The 19524-nt window shown below is 39.6% G+C and overlaps 1 protein-coding gene across 3 annotated transcripts in view; it reads left to right on the top strand.

Annotated features, from left to right (window-relative positions):
- AZIN1 (antizyme inhibitor 1) overlaps positions 1-19524 on the top strand; it is an 87855-nt gene that overhangs the window by 50042 nt on the left and 18289 nt on the right. For 2 of the 3 annotated variants that reach the window (XM_011983499.1, XM_011983498.1), the window contains 2 exons: positions 4919-5056; positions 12886-13031. The gene's annotated coding sequence lies outside the window, so the exon portion shown is untranslated. The remainder of the gene's footprint in view (positions 1-4918; positions 5057-12885; positions 13032-19524) is intronic. The other variant, XM_011983496.1, reaches the window with a different exon arrangement.

Raw genomic sequence — 19524 nt, 5'->3', positions numbered from 1 at the left:
GGGCGGCGCTGTGGGCTGCAACGGCTGGGGTCCTGGTTATGAATGGAGCGGGGCGGGCCCCGCGCCGGCCTCTGGTGACAGCTGCGGAGGAAGTCGGATTCCTGGGGGGCGCGAGGAGCGCGGTCCCCCTCTGGTGGAGGAAAGTTGACGCCACTTGGGGCCTGGCGGCGGGGAAGCCCCGGTGTCAGGTAGCGAGCGAGAGGCCTTTGGCCCCTTCTGGAAGCCTCGGGGCTGCTGCTCCGCCCCTGCGGCGTTCCTGATTGGGTCAAGTCGCCTTCACTCACCCCAGTCACCTCCTGGAGCCTGAGGATTAGTCACCCTGGCTTCGTTTTTCCGTCCGCGCCACGGTTCCTGGGCAGAAAGAGGCAGATTGGTAGACGGGTGGCTTATCAGCTACTGTCTTGACTGACAACGGTTGTTGGTGGTGACGTGTTCTAACACTTACACGGTATCTATCCTGAAGGAGTGTTTCATAGACTAAGCTGCTGGTTCCGAAACCCGAAACAGCCGAGGACACAGTTTACCGCCCCAAGTTTCAGCACATCTAACTGGATTTTGTGGTGGCATCTTGGTTGTATTAGTTCTGTGTCCCGTCGTGTTTCTATCGTGAATTCCCAGACTGGGTGGGAATCTAAGGACTCAAAGGAGGGGGAATTGCCTTGCGCTCAGCAAAGGTTAACGTAGAGATACATCAAAGCACAAAGTAGAAGTACATCAAAGCACGTCAAATATAGCAGGGGTTGGCAGAAATATGGGTCATGATTGTCTAGAAAGCCCCTCCTTATTGATTAATTTCTTCTACATAAATTAGAGCGTGCAGATGCTGATCATGAAGAGAAATAAGCCCCGAGGAGTTTAAGTAGGAAAGACTCCAAAAGAAATTGATTATCGGTGGTGCTAAGTGAGGTCGAGTAGTCAGTGCCTTTCTCCCCCAAGGTTTTATTACATACACTTTCAAACAGAAGGTGAAAGAGTTTTGCTTCCACCTAGATTCTGCAATTAACATTTTGCCTTATTTGTTGATGCATTTCAAACTAAGCTGGAGACAGCAGAACACTTCACCCCTCCAACTTTAGTATATGCATATTAAATAGAGCTCAGTACCGCTGACTATTTTTTAAATCTTAGAGGGTAAAATTCACATCAGTATAAACCCACAAGTGTGAAGTATGCAATTTGATAAACTTTGAGAAAAATACAGCTGTGTAACCTAAACCTTTTATCAAGATGTAGAACATCGCCATCACCCTTAAAAGTTTTTTCTTGTCCTTTCAAATTCTCTCCCACTCACCACAGAGCCAACCATGATCTTTTTTTTTTTTTTTTGAGATGGAGTCTAGCTCTGTCGCCCAGACTGGAGTGCAGTGGCACAATCTCGGCCCGCTGCAACCTCCGCCTCCCGGGTTCAAGCGATTCTCCTGCCTCAGCCTCCCGAGTAGCTGGGATTACAGGCGCCCACCACCACGCCCAGCTACTTTTTGTATTTTTGGTAGAGACGGGATTTCACTGTGTTGGCCAGGATGGTCTCGAACTCCTGACCTCATGTTCCACCCACCTCGGCCTCCCAAAGTGCTGGGATTACAAGCGTGAGCCACCGCGCCCGACTGATCTTGAATTTTTTTTTTTTTAACCCATAGATTATTTTCTTCTATTCTAGAATTTCTGCTTGAATGGAATCATACAGTATGCATTCTTTGGTGTAAAAGGCTTCTTTTAACTCAGCACATTTTTAATATTCATCCCTGTTGTCTTTATCAGTAGATTATTTGTGTTGCTGAGTAGTAGCCCATTAGGTGACTATCCCTTGGTTGGTTTTCTTAAAATAATCTTTATTAGGCCGGGCGCATGGATCGAGGTCAGGAGTACTGAGGTCAGGAGTTCGAGACCAGCCTGGCCAACATACTGAAACCCCATCTCTACTGAAAATACAAAAATTCACCGGCCATGGTGGCAGGCGACTGGAATCCCAGCTCCTCGGGAGGCTGAGGCAGGAGAATCTCTTGAACCTGGGAGGCGGAGGTTGCAGTGAGTTGAGATCACGCCACTGCACTCCAGCCTGGGGGACAAGAGGGAGACTTCATCTCAAAAAATAAATAAATAAAATAAACTTGATTTTGGAGTATTTTAGTTGCCCAGCAAAGTCGCAGAGATACAGTTTCTGCATACTTACCACCCAGTTATTAGAAACATCTTACGTTATTATAGTACTTTTGTTAAAACTAAGAAACTGACTTTGGCCCTATTAACTACTTTCGAGATTTATATTTGGATTTCGCCAGTTTTTCTTTAATGTTTTTTTTTTCTGTTCCAGAATCCAGGTTACCACATTGTATTTAGTTGTCAGGTCTTCCCCAGTTTCTCTTGGTCTGTGACAGTTTCTCAGTCTTCCCTTGTTTTTCATTACTATCACAGTCTAGAAAAGCACTGTCAGATATCTGGTAGAATACTCCCCTCCCCTAAACTTGGAATTTACCTGATGTTTTTCTCATGATTAAACTGGGGTTTGGGGTTTTTATAAAGAATACCACAGAACAATTTTAAAAATCATTGGTAAAGGCATTGGTTTTCAGAGACATACTGATTTAAGATACTAAGTTTGGAATAGTTACTGTCAAAGTGATAGAAAGTTTTTGTAGTTGGGCACGGTGGTTTGCACCTGTAATCCCAGCACTTCGGAAGGCTAATGCGGGTGGATCACTTGAGCTCAGGAATTCAAGACCAACTTGAGTAACATGGTGAGACCCCGTCTCTATTCTTTAAGAAAATAAAATTTTAAAAAATTACATAAAATGCTTCTTGTATCTTACTGACCAACTGAGCCCTCTCTGTGCTATTCTCTAAGGTGTTGTTGGAGAATTTGCAGTGTTTACATACACCATTCTAAGTGAAAATAATTTATTTTTTTCCATACTGCCTTTTCTCTGCATTTCCATTTAACAACTCCTTCTTCTTGCTTTTTTATCCTGTCAGGATAAACATTCTATCTATCCTGTATGTAAGTGCTTATAAGAAGGGCTTATCTATCCTGTATGTTTATCTTAATGTGCTTATCCTATGCACTTTTTCAATAGACAGGGTCTTGCTGTATTGCCCAGGCTGGACTCAAACTCTTGGGCTCAAAGCAGTCCTCCTGCCTTAGCCTCCTCAGTAGCTGAAACTATAGGTGCATACTGCCACACCTGGCTCATCTTTTCTTCTCTTCTTTTTTGTTTTCTCTTTTTGGAGACAGGGTCTCCCTCTGTTGCCTGGGCTGAAGTACAGTGGCACAATCTCACTGCAACCTCCGCCTCTTGAGTTCAAGCGGTTCTCGTGCCTCAGCCTCCTGAGTAGCTGGGATTACAGGTGTGCCCCACCACGCCCAGCTGATTTTTGTATTTTTAATAGAAGATGGGATTTCACCATGTTGACCAGACTGGTCTTGAACTTCTGGCCTCAAGTGATCCGCTGGCTCGGAGCCACTGCGTCTAGCCTTATTTTTTCTGTTTAAATAATGCCTTTCAAATTCTAGAGCCTTCATTCCCTACTAGTATCTTTTTGTTAAGTGGAAATGTAGGGTTCTCACTGAGGAACATTCCGGAATGCCTGACATTTAGTGTCCTTAATGTTTCACATCATTGCTCTTGGGTTGCATTAAGCAGCAAAATAGCTGTGAATATATGTATTGAGGAAAAGATGAATAATGTCTCACCCAGGGTATCTGATCCTATTCCTTAGGATAATTGAGAATGATCTGTCCCCATCATGACTCAACTTTTTATTTATTTAAAAAATTATGTCGGTGTTGAAAGAATCAGAATGTTTGTTATGGAGTAGTACATTATTTGGAATCTAATGTAAGATTATTATCATCATTGCATGTTTGTAGGAGTTCTTTCCTCATTATCCATAAATGTTATTCATTGAGCGTGTGATCAGTTTCTCCTTCTAGATAGATGAAACATTTTGCCTCCACCAGGAGTGCCTTGATCCTGGTGAGATACACTTTAGGTATGCCTTCAGTGCTTCTGAAATCCCTCCAACTCTTGACTTTATAATTTCTGGTTTTCTGGCTTCCTTCTTACCACCCCTTTCTAGCAAATACCATCAGATTATATTACTTTAAAACAGTAACCACTGAATTACAAATAGAAACATAGGTATATCATTTTAGCTTAGAGGTGATGAGTGATAACAATGTCTAAAACTCACCTAGCATGTTATATAGTGTGCTGTGCACTTATCACATTTATTTGCTGCTGGTGATAATAGAATGAATTATGTCTTAAGTAGGTTAGATATGAGGAGTTAAATCTTAAGAGATTAGTTGCTTAATATTATAAGGTAGTTCTCAAGTTATTTTATGTTTCTCAGAAGTTAGTTTAGATACATATATAATGCATTAGCTAAGTTAAAATCTTCTTTTGGTATTGTGGTGGAATTTTACACTTAAAATGTAAAAGGCAAAGAAGTTATTTGAGTTGTAAAAGAGTGTTCCGGGTGGTTCCAAACTATTACATCATGCTAGTACATTATTAATATAAAGTCTTGCATATACATTAGATTGGTGGGGGTACTTGGAATTTTTTAAATTCTGGGTCACTTAAAAATGTGGAGTTTTAGAGGACAAATAAAAGCAAAAATGAAGTTTTCATTTTCAAAAATGAAGGTTGGTAACTCATGAGTTGGCAGATAAAACAACTTGGTAAGATGGCCATGACATCGAGTTCTGTTAATTTTTAATAGTACAGCAGCTTGGAAATGTTTACTACATAAAGTACTTGGTACTGGGGTAAACCCTTTGAAAACATCATTTGTGTAATGTGACTTTAATGAAACATTGTTATAAAAGGAGCATGTATTCTACAGTTTATGTTTAAGTCAGCCTAAACTTTTTTTTAACATAGGACTATCTTCTGCTACTTCTATTTCCTTCTTTTAGGGCGAACTTTCTGACCAAGTATACAACTACCCAGAGGGCCTAGGAGAAGTGCTGTATAGAGAGCAGTTCGACTTCAACGCTGAGCCACCTTGGGAACCTAGCTGATGATAGGGGGGTTCCATCTCCCAACTTGTCCATGTAAGTATTTGCATTTGTTGGTGGGGGAGGAGGTCTTTAAAATCTAAGGAAGAGTGCTGCCTTGCTTAGTATTTTTCAGAATTTGAAATTGTATTTACCTCTTAAAGTGTAGTGACTTTTAAATTTCTGAAATAGAGATACGACAGTTACTGTTTACAGACTTGACTGCTTTAGTTATGTGCATTGTTTATCAATGACTGGATCGTTTAAAACTTTATCTTGAATGCATAACTTAGAAAATATAAGTTGAAAAGGGCTTTTGGGATTTAAGTTGTAGTTTATTACATCATTCAACCATTTAGTGAAATGATTTTTGCTACTCAGCTGGTAGGGAAAACGGATTGTTTTTAGAGGACTTGCTGAAAGATGACAGAGCTACATATATATCTAAATTTATATATATATCTAAATATATATGGTATTAAAATAAATATTTAGATATATATAAATATATTTATATGTATCTGTTTAAAAAAGATTTTCAAGGATAGTTTTTAACTATACTTGCTTTTCTATGTGTGGATTTTACTTTAGAATTGAGCCCCTGTGCAAAATGTAATTCCACAGTAAACTAAATTTGGGCTGCTAGATTTGTGTAGGTTCATAAATTCTGTGGTGTATAGACTTTTACGGAAATTTGGATTTTGGTATTAAAATTTAAGCGTTTTTAAGTTTGGTCAGAGACTTGGAGGTAAGTTTTCAGGAAAGCTGAGGTATCAGTTTTAGTGTTTCTTTAATCTGATCTTGTTAAACAGATCCCTATTGGATAAAAATGTTTGCTCTAATTAGAGTATGTTAAAGCAAACGTTTGATGTTAATACAAATTAGATTTTTAAGGCTAAAGAGAAAGAAACACAGTTTAAATACTAAGATTTCTTGAAAGCTTTGACTTAGAATGTTGACTAGAGGGTTTCCCATACTGGCTCTCTCCTACCTGTGTAAATTTGAGCAAATGCCTGGGTTTTGAATCCCAGCTATAACATAATGTTGGATTGGAACAGTTCTTTTTGTCTTAAACTGTCATAATTTCTTTTTTGAGTATTACTGTCCTTGGTTATGCAGTGTAGTCTTCGGATGAATTGCATGAGCATCCTTACCTAGAACAGAAATACAGAATCTCAGCCTCACCCAAACCTGAATCAGAGTCTATATCCAGGTGGCTTGTGTGCATATTAAAGAGAAGCGGGGTCATCGCCATTTCAATACTAAGTCAGTTGCCTAATTTTTGTTAGTCCATCTGTTCTGTTTGCAACATACCTGCTGTTTTTCTCCCAAGTTGGCTTGGAGATTTAAAACCTTTTTGGGTGGTGCGATCTGTTAGTTACCATCATAGTCGTGAATTGGTTCCAAGGCAGAAATTTAAGAACAAGCTTCATCTTTTGAGGAAGACCATAATAAAAGATAATCCTTCTTTTAATTCAAGTCTCTTGCTTTAAAGAAAAGTTACCTTGCATTATATTTAATATTTCTACTGGTGTTTCCTCTTAGAAACTCTCTTGAGAGACTGTTGTCAGTGAGCTGAATGATTCTGCAAAATCAGGGAAAAGTAGTCTTTAGATTAATAATGTAGGATTCAGAAAGTCTGTAGTGTCTCCTCCTTTTTGGGTAGGAGGAATGGGAGCAGATAGAAGCTAAAGATTATTTATTCTGCAGGTTCTGTCAGCCAGAGTGACTGACTTTTAACTTTATTATGCCCAGGTACAGTGTATATTATGTCAAACAAATATAACTTGTTTAAATGTTCACAGGTAATCTTCTAATTTTGCGTGTCTCATATTTGATGCTTTGCTATAAAGCTACAGGTACACAATCCCTTTTTCATAGCATTCTGAAATCCAAAAAGTCTTAAAAATAATTTTTTTTATAGCTTCCTTAATGTAACCTTAACTGATTTGGGGGGAGGGGGGAAATCTTGACCTGAATCTGTGCTGATTTGAGGCTATTTTTGTCTTTACTTATCCCATTTAGTGTTAATATTCCTAAATTTTGCTGCAGAAATATTGTGGTTGCAGGGTGCTGACTCATTCTCCTGAAGAGTATTACATAACATATGTAAAGTATGTGTACTACCTTATTGTTCAAAAATCTGGAGAATTCTGAATTCACAAAGATACCTGGCCCCAAAAGTTTCTTGACTAGAATTTGTAAAATTGGCAAGAGAAAATTCCGCATTCCAGGAATGTGTTTATCCTTACAAATCAGTAACAGTCTGCTCTATTGGACACCAAAATCCTGGCGTTAATTTTCTGTAGATCAACAATATTATTTGGAAACCATTAAAAGGAGTTAAAACCGCCTTCATGGAAATTATTTGGCCATAGCATTGCAAAGCATGTAGCTATATGAACTCTACTTGAACTGGTCCACTAGGATTCCAGTGCAGGTAGTCTGAGAATCCAGAATTGGCTTCAGAGTTAGGTTTTAAATCAACCACCTGAATTTTGAGATAGTTAATTCCATTAAGTGTCTGGAAACTTTGGAAGTTGCTTACATAATCCTTTTCTTTCATAACTTAGAATGTGTGTATGATGTAGTATGTGAACACTGTAAAAATATCTTAACAAAATATTTTAAGGTCAATATCAAAGATTAATGGGCCCCTAATTGTGAAAAAGTTTTTGCGAGCCTTTTAAGAAATCCCCTAGGCCAGGTGCGATGAATTACCTGAGGTCAGGAGTTCAAGACCAGCTTGGACAACATGGTGAAACCCCATCTCTACTAAAAAAAATACAAAATTAGCCGAGCGTCGTGGCAGGCACCTGTAATCCCAACTACTTGGGAGGCTGAGGCAGGAGAGTCGCTTGAATCCGGGAGGTGGAGGTTCCATTGAGCAGAGATCATGCCATTGCACTTCAGCCTGGGCTACAAGAGCAAAACTCTGTCTCAAAAAAAAAAAAAAAGGAAATCCCCTAGGTCTTGATGCTGGAGTAAAGGTTTTCCGTGGACTAGTTTTCTATTTATTTTGGTTGTAGGTTCAATTATAATTAATGAATTAGCCTAATGGAAAATATTTTAAAACATGGAAAGCTAAGTTTGCTTCTCATAGTTGATCCAGTGATGAGGTCAGATTGAATTAACCATTATCACACACTCTTTAATGTTGTGCAGTGTGGAAAAGGGATTCAGTTAATTGATTTGCTTAAATGGACTCTAAAAATTTTTTTTTACGTGGTTGTGATTAGTCAACTCTATATATTCATGTAGGAACTTCAGAAGAACATCAGTATTTTAAATATTCACATTTTGTCTCCTAGTATGTACACATGCCTTAGTAGGAGCTCCCTACCTAATTAGGATTATTTTAACTAGGAAAGGTGGTGTTTTTTTTTTTTTTGAGACGGAGTCTCCCTCTGTCACCCAGGCTGGAGTGCAGTGGTGCGATCTTGGCTCACTGCAACCTCCGCCTCCCCGGTTCAAGTGATTCTCCCACCTCAGCCTCCAGAATAGCTGGGATTACAGGGACCCACCATTATGGCCGGCTAAATTTTGTATTTTTGTAGAGATGAGTTTCACCATGTGGCCAGGCTGGTCTTGAACTCCAGACCGGTGATCCTCCTCCCTCCCCCCTCACCTCCGAAAGTGCTGGGATTATAGGCGTGAGCCACTGCACCTGGCTGGAAAGATGTTCTTTATTAATTTGCTAGTACTCCTTCCTCATGTTTCACTGTAAATTGTCAGTAGAAAAGGGAGGTTATCGCTGGGTGCGGTGCCGCATGCCTGTAATCCCAGCACTTTGGGAGGCCGAGGCCGACGGATCATCTGAAGTCAGGAGTTTGAGACCAGCCTGGCCAGCATGGCGAAATCCTGTCTCTACTAAAAATGCAAAAATTAGTCGGGCATGGTGGTGCACACCTGTAATCCCAGCTACTAGGGAGGCTGTGGCCTGCTTGAACCCGGGAGGCGGAGGTTGCAGTGAGCTGAGATGGCACTACTGCCCTGCAGCCTAGGAGACAGAGCAAGACTGTTTCAAAGAAAAAGGGAGGTTGTTGACTCTGACTGCAGAGAAAGGGGAAAATTTTAGTTTTGATATTTGGTACTTTTTTTTTTCTTCTCTTCCCCCCCTCCCATTTAATTTCTCACAGATGATATTTGATACTTTAAGTATACTGTGATATGAGTAAATTTAACAGAACATTCATTAATGGCAGTTGATACTCTTTGACCAAAAAGATGAGTAAAACCACTATCGTTGAAATACAGTCTGTTTATCCCCTTGGCATGCGTAGAGTCAGTGGTGTGTCAGTGCTTGTGTAAAGTAGCAAAAAAATATTCTGTAAAAGCAGAATGTGAATACTAGCATATTAATGGATAAACAAAGTTTTAGAGACATGGTATTTCTTGCTTTGAGCAAATATAGCATTTTTTTTTTTAGGAAGGTCAAAAAGATTGGAAAGCAATGTAGACCAGTTTTTTCTTTCTTTTTTGAGATGGAGTTTCGCTCTTGTTGCCCAGGCTAGAGTGCAGTGGCGCAATTTCAGCGCACTGCAACCTCCACCTCCTGGGTTCCATCGATTCTCCTGCCTCAGCCTCATGAGTAGCTGGTATTACAGGCATGCGCCACCATGCTCAGCTAATTTTGTATTTTTAGTAGAGACAGAGTTTCACCATGTTGGTCAGACTTGTCTCGAACTCCTGACCTTATGACCCGCCTTCCTTGGCCTCCCAAAGTTCTGGGATTACAGGCATGCACCACCGCGCCCGGCCATAGACCAGTTTTTAAAGGGGATAAATGGCTTTTGCATTTATTACAGAGGTTAGTTTAGCTGAGAAAATTAATACTACCAATCTGTGTGTTCCATCCCAGTCTTCACCCAGCCTGTTTCAGAGTTTTCCAGTTTGGGTCCCCCCACACCCCACCCCAGCCCCAGGTAAACCAATCCCTTTTGCGATATTCAACTTCCATTAGAATAAATGAGATATTGCATATATGAGAAGGGCTTGTAAACTGTAAAATCTAGTATATGGTAGGTTACTGTTCTAGACTGCCCATTGTTCAGGTAAGCCTAAGGAGACTCTTCCAAGTGAAGTGCTTATATACTGATAAGGCCCCAGGGAGCACAGATATTTTGTCCTTCCTCCATTCCAGGGTCATCCATGCCCAGTCAAATCATCAAATTTGTCACAAGTTAACTAAAGCAGATATTTAGCTATCCTTTTTGATAATCCATTGTTCTTTACATTACGCATGAGTAGAAAATACTGTATAGCATACTGGGTTACAGGGTTTAGGATAGTCAGGTTCAACCTGCCTAGGCCATAGCCAGCCATCATGAGGTCCAGCCATGGTGTGCATGCCACCATGCCCTACTAATTTTTTTTTTTTTTACTATTATTTTTTTGAGATGGAGTTTTGCTTTTGTTGTCCAGGCTGGAGTGCAATGGTGCAATCTCGGCTCACTGCAACCTTTGCCTCCTTAGTTCAAGTGATTCTTCTGCCTCAGCCTCCCAAGTAGCTGGGATTACAGGCGCACACCACCATGCCCAGCTAATTTTGTATTTTTAGTAGAGACAGGGTTTCGCCATGTTGGTCAGGCTGGTCTGGAACTCCTGACCTCAGGTGATCTGCCCTCCTTGGCTTCCCAAAGTGCTGAGATTACAGGGGTTAGCCACTGTGGTTGGCAGTATGAGCTTTATGTTGACTTCAGATCACTTTTTATCTGCTTCTTGCTCTTTACTGCATGGATCCTCTGATGCCCAGTTTGCAAAGATCTCCCAAACAAGTTTGGTATTTTCTTAGCTCATGTAGGTTCAGCATGAACATGTTATATTTGGCATGACCAAAGGTAGGATGGGGTTATTCTGGTATGTTCAACATGGAAATTCCGACAAAACAGTCCTCCTCAAAATAATCCTCCTAATGAGAGGTTTGCTATCCTTAATTCATGAAGAGCTCCTTCAGATAAATAAAAGGCAAAAACAAGAAAATGAGCAAAAAACTTGAAAGCTGTTTGCCACTAACAATTTAGCAGTTCCAGTCCCAGGTATAGACTGTAGTCCCTGGATCAGTGCTACTTAAACTGCCAGTCAGTGGAATAAGGACTCTAGTACCAGAATGTAAAAGTACCATACTGCCCAACACTGTTTTAGGGTTGCATAGAAGAATAAAACTATTAAGTAACAAAGGAATGATGGTTAGAGAAGGTCTAAATAAATTCTAAGGAAGATGTACCCACCACCACCTGGGAGAGATGTACAGGGGCCTCTGAAGTATTGCATCTTATTTCTTGCTTTTCTTCTTTTTTTTTTTTTGAGACAATCTTGCTCTGTCACCCAGGCTAGAGTGTGGTGGTGTAATCTTGGCTCACTGCAACCTCTGCCTCCCGGGTTCAAGCGATTCTCCTGCCTCAGCCTCCTGAGTAGGTGCCTGAGTAGGTGCCCGCCACTGCGCCTGTAGTAATTACAAAATACAAAATTTACAAATAATTTCACCATTATTTGTGGTTTCACCATCTTGGCCAGGCTGGTCTCGAACTCCTGACCTCGTGATCCACCTGCCTCAGCCTCCCTAAGTGCTGGGATTATAGGCATGAGCCACCATGCCCAGCCAGCATCTTATTTCTTAACAACCTGCTTAACTTGGTCTTGGTTGCAGTTACTGTATTGCACATGTATTCTGTATGTTTTCCTTTGGTGAGTGGGGGACAGGCAGGCAATGAGCTCTGCCTTAAAGTTACCAAAATAGTGTGTCTCTTTAAAGGATTATTCCCTATGCTTAATTGTAACCAGGAAAGCTAGAAAACGAAATTAAAATGATTGTGTACTTCATGTTGTACTGTAATAGTCATCTTTAATGTTATCACATCTTAATTGCCCAAAGGGTTGTAAATACTTCACTCGTGTGCAGGTACACACACACTTTAGTACACACACATTTTCTCCAGAAAAACAAATTTAGTCTTTATACTGAATAGTCAAGACATCATTTTTAAGGGAGTCTAATTGTGTTAATTCCACATGCAAAAATAATATTGCTGTGAGAATTGTGTATTTCGTTTTCTCATTAAGCTACATTTTAATATTTATGGTGAGGCAGTTCATTGGGCAGTCTTTACACAGGCACTTCAAACTTAGCCTGTTGGGCTTATAACCTTTAGGATTTTTCGCCCCCTTGATTATTTCCAATTCATTCTTGTTCCTCTCTTTTAAAAGAATTCTTTATCTGTCACCTTTAGTTTTCTTCCTCTAGGGTTACTCGGTTTTTTCAACCTCATCACCTGAAAAATAATTTTTAGGGGTATGCATTGTGATTACTGACTTTCTTATTGAAGCAAGCCTTGTCCTGATTTATCCTAAGTACTCGATGTAGGCTGTTATTGTCTATCACTTATTTTGGGGTCCAGGGTGGCAGAAGTTTACCTGATCTTATGATCGCTCAGTTTATAGGATTTCCTACCAGTTTCAGTATGTAGCTTCCTGGAATTCTTTTGTAGTGATTCAGACCTACTCAAGGTCTCACATCTATAGTACCAGAGTCATTCTTTAGAAGTTTCTAGTGCTCTTCTGGTCAATTACTTTTAAAGGTATTCTATGTGGTAAGTAACATTTTTTGTTGTAGGTAGAATGCAGAGGGGACTTAAGCAACATTGTGTATTTTTAAAGCTGTGAGCTGGGTGCTGAATCATCAAATGCCTATGTAAAAATAAAAGTAGAAATGCACTTAGGCATCTTCAGAGTAACAGTAATAGTATAAATTTCAGAATATCTTTTCTCATTTTTAATGAGTAAAAATCCTTTTAGAAAAATGGTTGATGTATTAAGGTTGGGTTTCCTGCTTAGGTATCTCTGAAACAGTATTCTCAACCTTTCAGCTCTCCCTGTTCTACTTCCAGGGAGGTCTTCACTTCAGAAATCCAAGACTCATATTCATCCAGCTTGGTGTCAAGTGGGCTGTTGCTGCCAGAATTATCTTGTGATTATTTGAGAGATGTATCAGTTTCTTCTGAAGTACAATCAACTGTAGAAGCCTTTGTAGCAGGTGTGTAACAAGGCAAGTGCCCAGCTGCTGCAGCCGCTACTCTTGGAGCTACCCTGTCGATGAACATGAGGACTCAGCGGCCTCATGAAAGGCTCCAGGGAGCAGTGTGTGGTTCTTTGGAGCCTTTTGTTTCTTTTGGCAGCTCTTCATGGAAAAATGTATTAACAAAAACACCAATATGAAGGTGTGAATAAGGAATGTTACGTATTTTTTCTTCTCAGTTATGAGTCTAAGAGGAAATTATTAATAAAAGTAGTATTATGGTTATACGCTACTGTATTAGTGTAAAATAACCTGAGCTTTCTCAACCTTATGTTAAAAAGGTGGTTGAAAATAGCTTAAAAGTGCTTGTGAGTAGAGAATTCTTTCTAGTGTCTATTGATAATACTAGACATCAGAGCTTTTATTAAAAATAGATTTGCTGTTCACTTCTAATGAAGAGAATCTAAGATTTACATGGAGTAGATTTTTTTTTCAAATTTAATATAACTAATTCAAGGTCCAATAGCACCAGAATGTGTTGGAGCCAGTAAATCAGTCCTGTTTCTGATATGTAAGCCAGAAGAAGTGGTACAGTTTCTTTTGAGAATTATTTCCACTCAGAATTGCAGGGAGATCTTTGACGTATCACCTTGGTTTGAGTCTGCATTCTTAGTGGAGAGTATGGAGACATCCTGGAAAGAGTCCCTGTGGGGGTGTTTTTGTTTTTGTTTTGAGACGGAGTCTCGCTCTGTCGCTTGGCTGGAGTGCCGTGGCACAATCTCGGCTCACTGTAACCTCCAGCTCCTGGGTTCAAGCGATTCTCCTGCCTCATCCTCCCGAGTAGCTGGGACTACAGGTGTGTGCCACCATGCCTAGCTAATTTTTATATTTTTAGTAGAGATGGGTTTCACCATGTTGACCAGAATGGTCTTGATCTCTGGACCTCGTGATCCGCCTGCCTTGGCCTCCCAAAGTGTTGGGATTACTCTGCTCCCAGCCCCCTGTGGTGTTCTGAGGTAGATTAACTTAGTGAACCTGGCATAAGGTATAAATTGCTCACCCCCAACACATGCACACTTATTTTCATGCTTGCTCCCTAGAACATGCAGCGTCTAAGATTTTTGGTTTAACATTGTCACTAATTAACTTTAATACCTCCTGAAAATGTTTTGGCAGAATATTTCTTAGTGCTTTCAGTAAGGCATAAATGTTAGAACATAAACCTTTCTTTTTGTAACACTGGAACTGTAAACTATTTTTGCTAATGTATTAAGAAAACTGCAAGCAGTGATCCCAGAGGTATGATTTGAGCTGCTTTTTTAGGGCTTTCAGTGAGATTGGGGCACAACATAGGGAAGACTCAAGCAGCCTACCTCACCCACCTACTTATCCCTTTTCAGCTGGAAATATTGGGTTTCCAAGTGGCATTTCATTTGAACAAAGAGTTCGTTGCCTCAAGATGTATTAGAAAATTTGACTAGTCATAGTGGCTCACACTTGTAATATCAGCTCTTAAGAGAGGCAGAGACGGGAGGATAGCTTGAGCCCAAGAATTAGAGACTAGCCTGGTCAATGTAGTGAGATCCCATTCTCCATAAAGAGGACAAACAAAAAAAAGAAAACTTGTTGCTGGAGGTGTTTGTGTTTTACAAATTCTTTTGAGGAATTGGCTTTTTTTTTGGCCTTTTGGTCTTTAACAGTAGCTGATAGTTGAGCTTTGCATTCACAGGCATGGGTAGCTTAATGACAGAGATACATTCTGAGAAATGTGTCTTTAGGTGACATTTCATAGGTTGTTTGAACATCATAGTGTACGTACAGAAACCTAGATAGTACAGCCTACGACACACCCAAGCTATATGGTGTAGCTTACTGCTCCTAGGCTACCATCCTGTGTATTGGTACTGAATACTGTTGACAGTTTAACACAGTGGTAAGTATCTGTGTATCTAAATACAGAAAAGGTATAGTAAAAATATGGTATTTATGAGACCACCTTCATGTATTTGATCTGTCCTTGTCAAAAACATTATGCAACGCATGACTGTACATCTGGATTGCATGCATATCAAAGTTATGGGCTTCTTTTAAGAATGTGAAAGAGCTGGACAGAGTGGCTCAAGCCAGTAATTACAATACTTTGGGAGGCTGCGGTGGGAGGATTGCTTGAGGCCAGGAGCTTGAGACCAGTCTGGGGCAACATAATGAGACACTATGAACAAAGAGTTCTCTACAAAAAAATAAAAAAATTAGCTGGACATGGTGGCATGTTCTGTAGTCCCAGCTACAGGGACTGACTGAGTGGAGGTGGGATTGAAGGCTGTGGTAGGATCGCCTGAGTGGTTGAGGCTTCAGTGGGCTTTGATCATGCCACTGCACTCCAATCTGGGTGACAAGAGTGAGACCTTTTCTCAAAAAAAAAAAAAAAAAAAAAGGAAAAATGTACCTACTTTTTCAGCACACTTCCAGGGGTTCATTACCACCACCCCTAAGTTTAAGAACTCCCCACTCTTTGTTGTGAAGTCTTTTGTCCATTTGTTTCTGAGTACCTACTCTGGGCTAGGAATTTACAGCAATCTCAAAGCCTTCAAGAGAGCATCAAAGAAAATAAACCTCCATTAGAGCTTTATTGGTTTTTTTGTTTGTTTGTTTGTTTTGTTTTTAAGAGATGGGGTCTCCCCTATGTTGCTCAGGCTGATCTCAAACTTCTGGCCTCACAAAATCCTGCCTCAGCTTCCCAAAGTATTGGGTTCAATCCTTTATTGTAGTTCTCTGTGTAACGAAAGAAAACAAATGTTAATGTACTGCATATGTGGATTCACGTGATCCTTAATCCATTTTGTCAAGTACCGCCAGTATAGCAAATGAATTTTATTTCGTTTTTCCAACAGAATGATTTTGTCACTCAGCTGGGACTTGGTTAACAACTCTGCTGTTACTTCTGAAGTGACAGTTCCATTTCAAAGATGAATAGCGAACTCCACAAACATTTTATCTTTCCTTTAGAGGAGGTCATGTTTTTTACTATTTTTATTTATATTGATAATGCCACTATATGTCAACTGTTTTGGTTTAGCCTTCAGTTGATGTTTAAAATTATTTAGCTTCTATAAAAGTCTGATTTATAGTGACAAGAAGTTGGTCAGTGGTTGCCTGGGGTGGAGTTGGGGATTTGCTGCAAAAGGAACCATCATATGAAGAAACGCTATGAGTAGGCGTGATAATGTTTTCATACCAGTGTGAATAAACTTAGCGTTTTTGAACAAGTATGGGTGTTCATATGTCTGAAAGGGGTTAGTTGATTATGTGGATATGTTAAAGTTCTTTTAAAGAGACAGAGAACTGTGTTGGATTTCTCCAAAAAAAGAAGTCCTGTGTTTTATAGGGATGGGGTGTTGGGGAAGCAGTGTTTTCATATTGTTTTAAATGTTTTCATATTGTTTGATCATTAGTAGCTCTAGAGCTAACCTACTTAATTATTCCATTCCTCAGTATATAAATGGAGATAATACCATCATTGTGGTTTTAAGGGTTAGGAGAATTAATATTGAATAGATGAAATACTTAGGCTGGGAGACTGCTATAAACATGTTTACTGTTAGATTTAAGCTAGCTTAGCAGGCAGTCAGAGTTGAACCTATGAAATTACATGGTTTGAAAATATTTGGGAAAAAATATCTTTATCCATATCATCATACTACTCTAGCAGAAGCTCTGGAGAATGTAGGGAGTCAGTGAGTAAGACTTTATCCAGTGGACCTGATGTTTTTATAAGTACTGAGGATCCTGACTGTTAAAGGAAAATTATCCTTCCTAAGAATACTATGGTTGTAGGAAATCGAGGTTTATCTTATCCTGACTTAAAAGCTAGGCCTTCTGTATTTGGCAGCAGTTGCGTGTTGTGGTCTATAATCAGTAACCAAAGGTTTTCAAGTAAATACTAAATACTACGTATATATTAGACTATGATCAGAGACTTAGCAACTGAGATACAATTAAGTCCTCACTGAACATCATCAGTAGGTTCTTGGAAACTGCGAATTTAAGCAAAAAGACGTACAGCAAGCTCTCAAATAACATTTCATTATAATGTTAAGAAAAAAAATGATTTCGTTTTACCTCTTTTACTTAAAAGATGCAGTTTGCAAGAAGCTGTTGACATAAAGTGAGGACACTATTTATTTTATTTTCATTTCAAAGTATTTTATTTAGGCCAAAAGTCTTGATCACGTATTTTTTCATTTATTAATAGTAGGATAAATGAAAACTGGCTGCTATGCCAAAAAGGTTAGTGATGCTAAACTTAACAGGAGGTTTTTACCTTATTTTCTTGTATTTATCTTTTTAAATGACTGACCTTTATTTTTTAATTGTTCTTAGTACTCAGTTGAATATCCCCCCAAAATTGGTGCTTTAAATTGCGTAAAATAGGCTGGGCGCGGTGGCTCAAGCCTGTAATCCCAGCACTTTGGGAGGCCGAGACGGGCGGATCACGAGGTCAGGAGATCGAAACCATACTGGCTAACACGGTGAAACCCCATCTCTACTAAAAAAAAAAAAAATACAAAAAAACTAGCCGGGCGAGGTGGCGGGTGCCTGTAGTCCCAGCTACTGGGGAGGCTGAGGCAGGAGAATGGCATAAACCCGGGAGGCGGAGCTTGCAGCGAGCTGAGACAGAGCGAGACACCGTCTCAAAAAAAAAAAAAAAAAAAAAAAAATTGCGTAAAATAAACATGTATTCTTAGCCTAAAATCCCTATTTTCTGGGCACAGATTTACAGCAGTCCTATTATAACAACCTTTAGAGAATGTGCAGGCTGTGATTTAACTTCACTGCATAAGTATTAGGTCTATTCAGATAGGCCTCAATTAACCTGGTAAAATCCTCAACTTTTCAGTCTGTGCTATATGGCATGAAAGAGATCTGATGAGTTGCACTGAATGTAGTTAGCTTCTTGGAAATGAAGCTGTTAGTGTTTTAAAAGTTAAAACTGAGTATTTGTATTTCATGAAATTTGACTAATACAGCTTATTAAGGACTGTTTTGGTGCAGCCAAAATGCTGACACTTTTAAGAACCATTGGAATGGAGTACACTTTCAGGATAGTGGCCATCACCCAAGGGTGAACTCTAGTTTGGGGCATTGGGGAGGGTGGAGGGGGGTGGCGGGAGGAATCAAGGACACAGGAAAGGCTGTGCAGGTTTTAAAATAGGCTGCAAGACAGCTGGTCAGTGCCATTATTAATGTGGCAACCAGAAATTAATATCAGATATTAAGTAGTATACCCTGTCTGGTGGACCTGTTTTATCTCATTTATGTTGAAGTTATTTCCTAAAGTAACCTAAGGACCAGTGAAGTTCAACAAAGAAGATAAACCTATGTGTCAGTATGTGCTGCCTCAGGACAATGCGTGCTCTGGGGGAGTGGGCAGGTTTATTTTATTGATTGGATTGGAGAGGGGTAGGATTTAGCCTAAAGTCATTTTAAAAATCAGATTTCTTAGTAACTGGTTCAGGATGTACAGATACCTAACTTACGAATGTAGTTTCTAATTATGTTGTTTTTGCATTTCTGGTAATTGACAACTTAATTTAGCTCTATTCTAGCCAGCACTGAAACAGATGTTTTTAATTTATATGCTTTATGATTTTTTTTTTTTTACAACAACCTATTGAATAAATAACTAAGATAGTTAACTGAGGTTTAGAGAAACTGATGTAGATTCTCCTAAATGATACAGCCAGGACCAGGTCTTCTGACTCCTAGTCCAGTGATTTCACCAAAGCAACTCACCTCATAACATTGCTAACTTGATGTAGCTAGTACTATTTTAGCTTGAGATAAGCCCTAGGCAGTCTGTATCAAAACTTCGGATTGTTCCCTCAAGCCACCCTCCCACCCTCCACCCTCACCCATTTTTATTACTTTCACCTACTTGGGAATTTTTTTTTTTTTTTTTTAGGAGAGACGGAGTCTTGCTATGTTGTCCAGGCTGGTCTCAAACTCCTAGGCTCAAGCAATCCACAGGCCTGAGCCTCCCAAAGTGCTGGGATTACAGGCATGGGCCACCATGTCTGGCCAGGACTTTTATTTATTTATAAGACATTTATCTGCAATTACCTGGCAGTGCTATTACGTGGCTGACAGTATATTGGAAGTTGAGACTGGTATTTTGATTTCTTGGCTGCAGATACTTATTTCACTAGCTTTCTTTACTCTTAAAATGGGTAAAATTAAGTGTGTTACAGGCGCACAAAACAAGATAATAATACAGATTGGGTCTGCAACTCTTTGTAAATAAGGGGACCATATAGGCTTGTAATATATTGTGTATGTATGTGAGTTACCCCTTCAAATTATATTGACCTTTTTGGGTAAATGTATTTTAATTCATGTATTTGCTTTTTTAAATAGGCGTTATAGGAAGTTAATAATCTGATGTTTCTGAAATTGTAAAATGATTGTATACATTCCTCACTAAATTAGGCACTTAGCACACTTTCATTGACTC

This window comes from Mandrillus leucophaeus, unplaced genomic scaffold (assembly GCF_000951045.1).
Source record: "Mandrillus leucophaeus isolate KB7577 unplaced genomic scaffold, Mleu.le_1.0 Scaffold250, whole genome shotgun sequence".
NCBI lineage: Eukaryota > Metazoa > Chordata > Mammalia > Primates > Cercopithecidae > Mandrillus > Mandrillus leucophaeus.
Note: the sequence above shows the minus strand (reverse complement) of the source record. Positions and strands in the feature narration are given on the sequence as shown.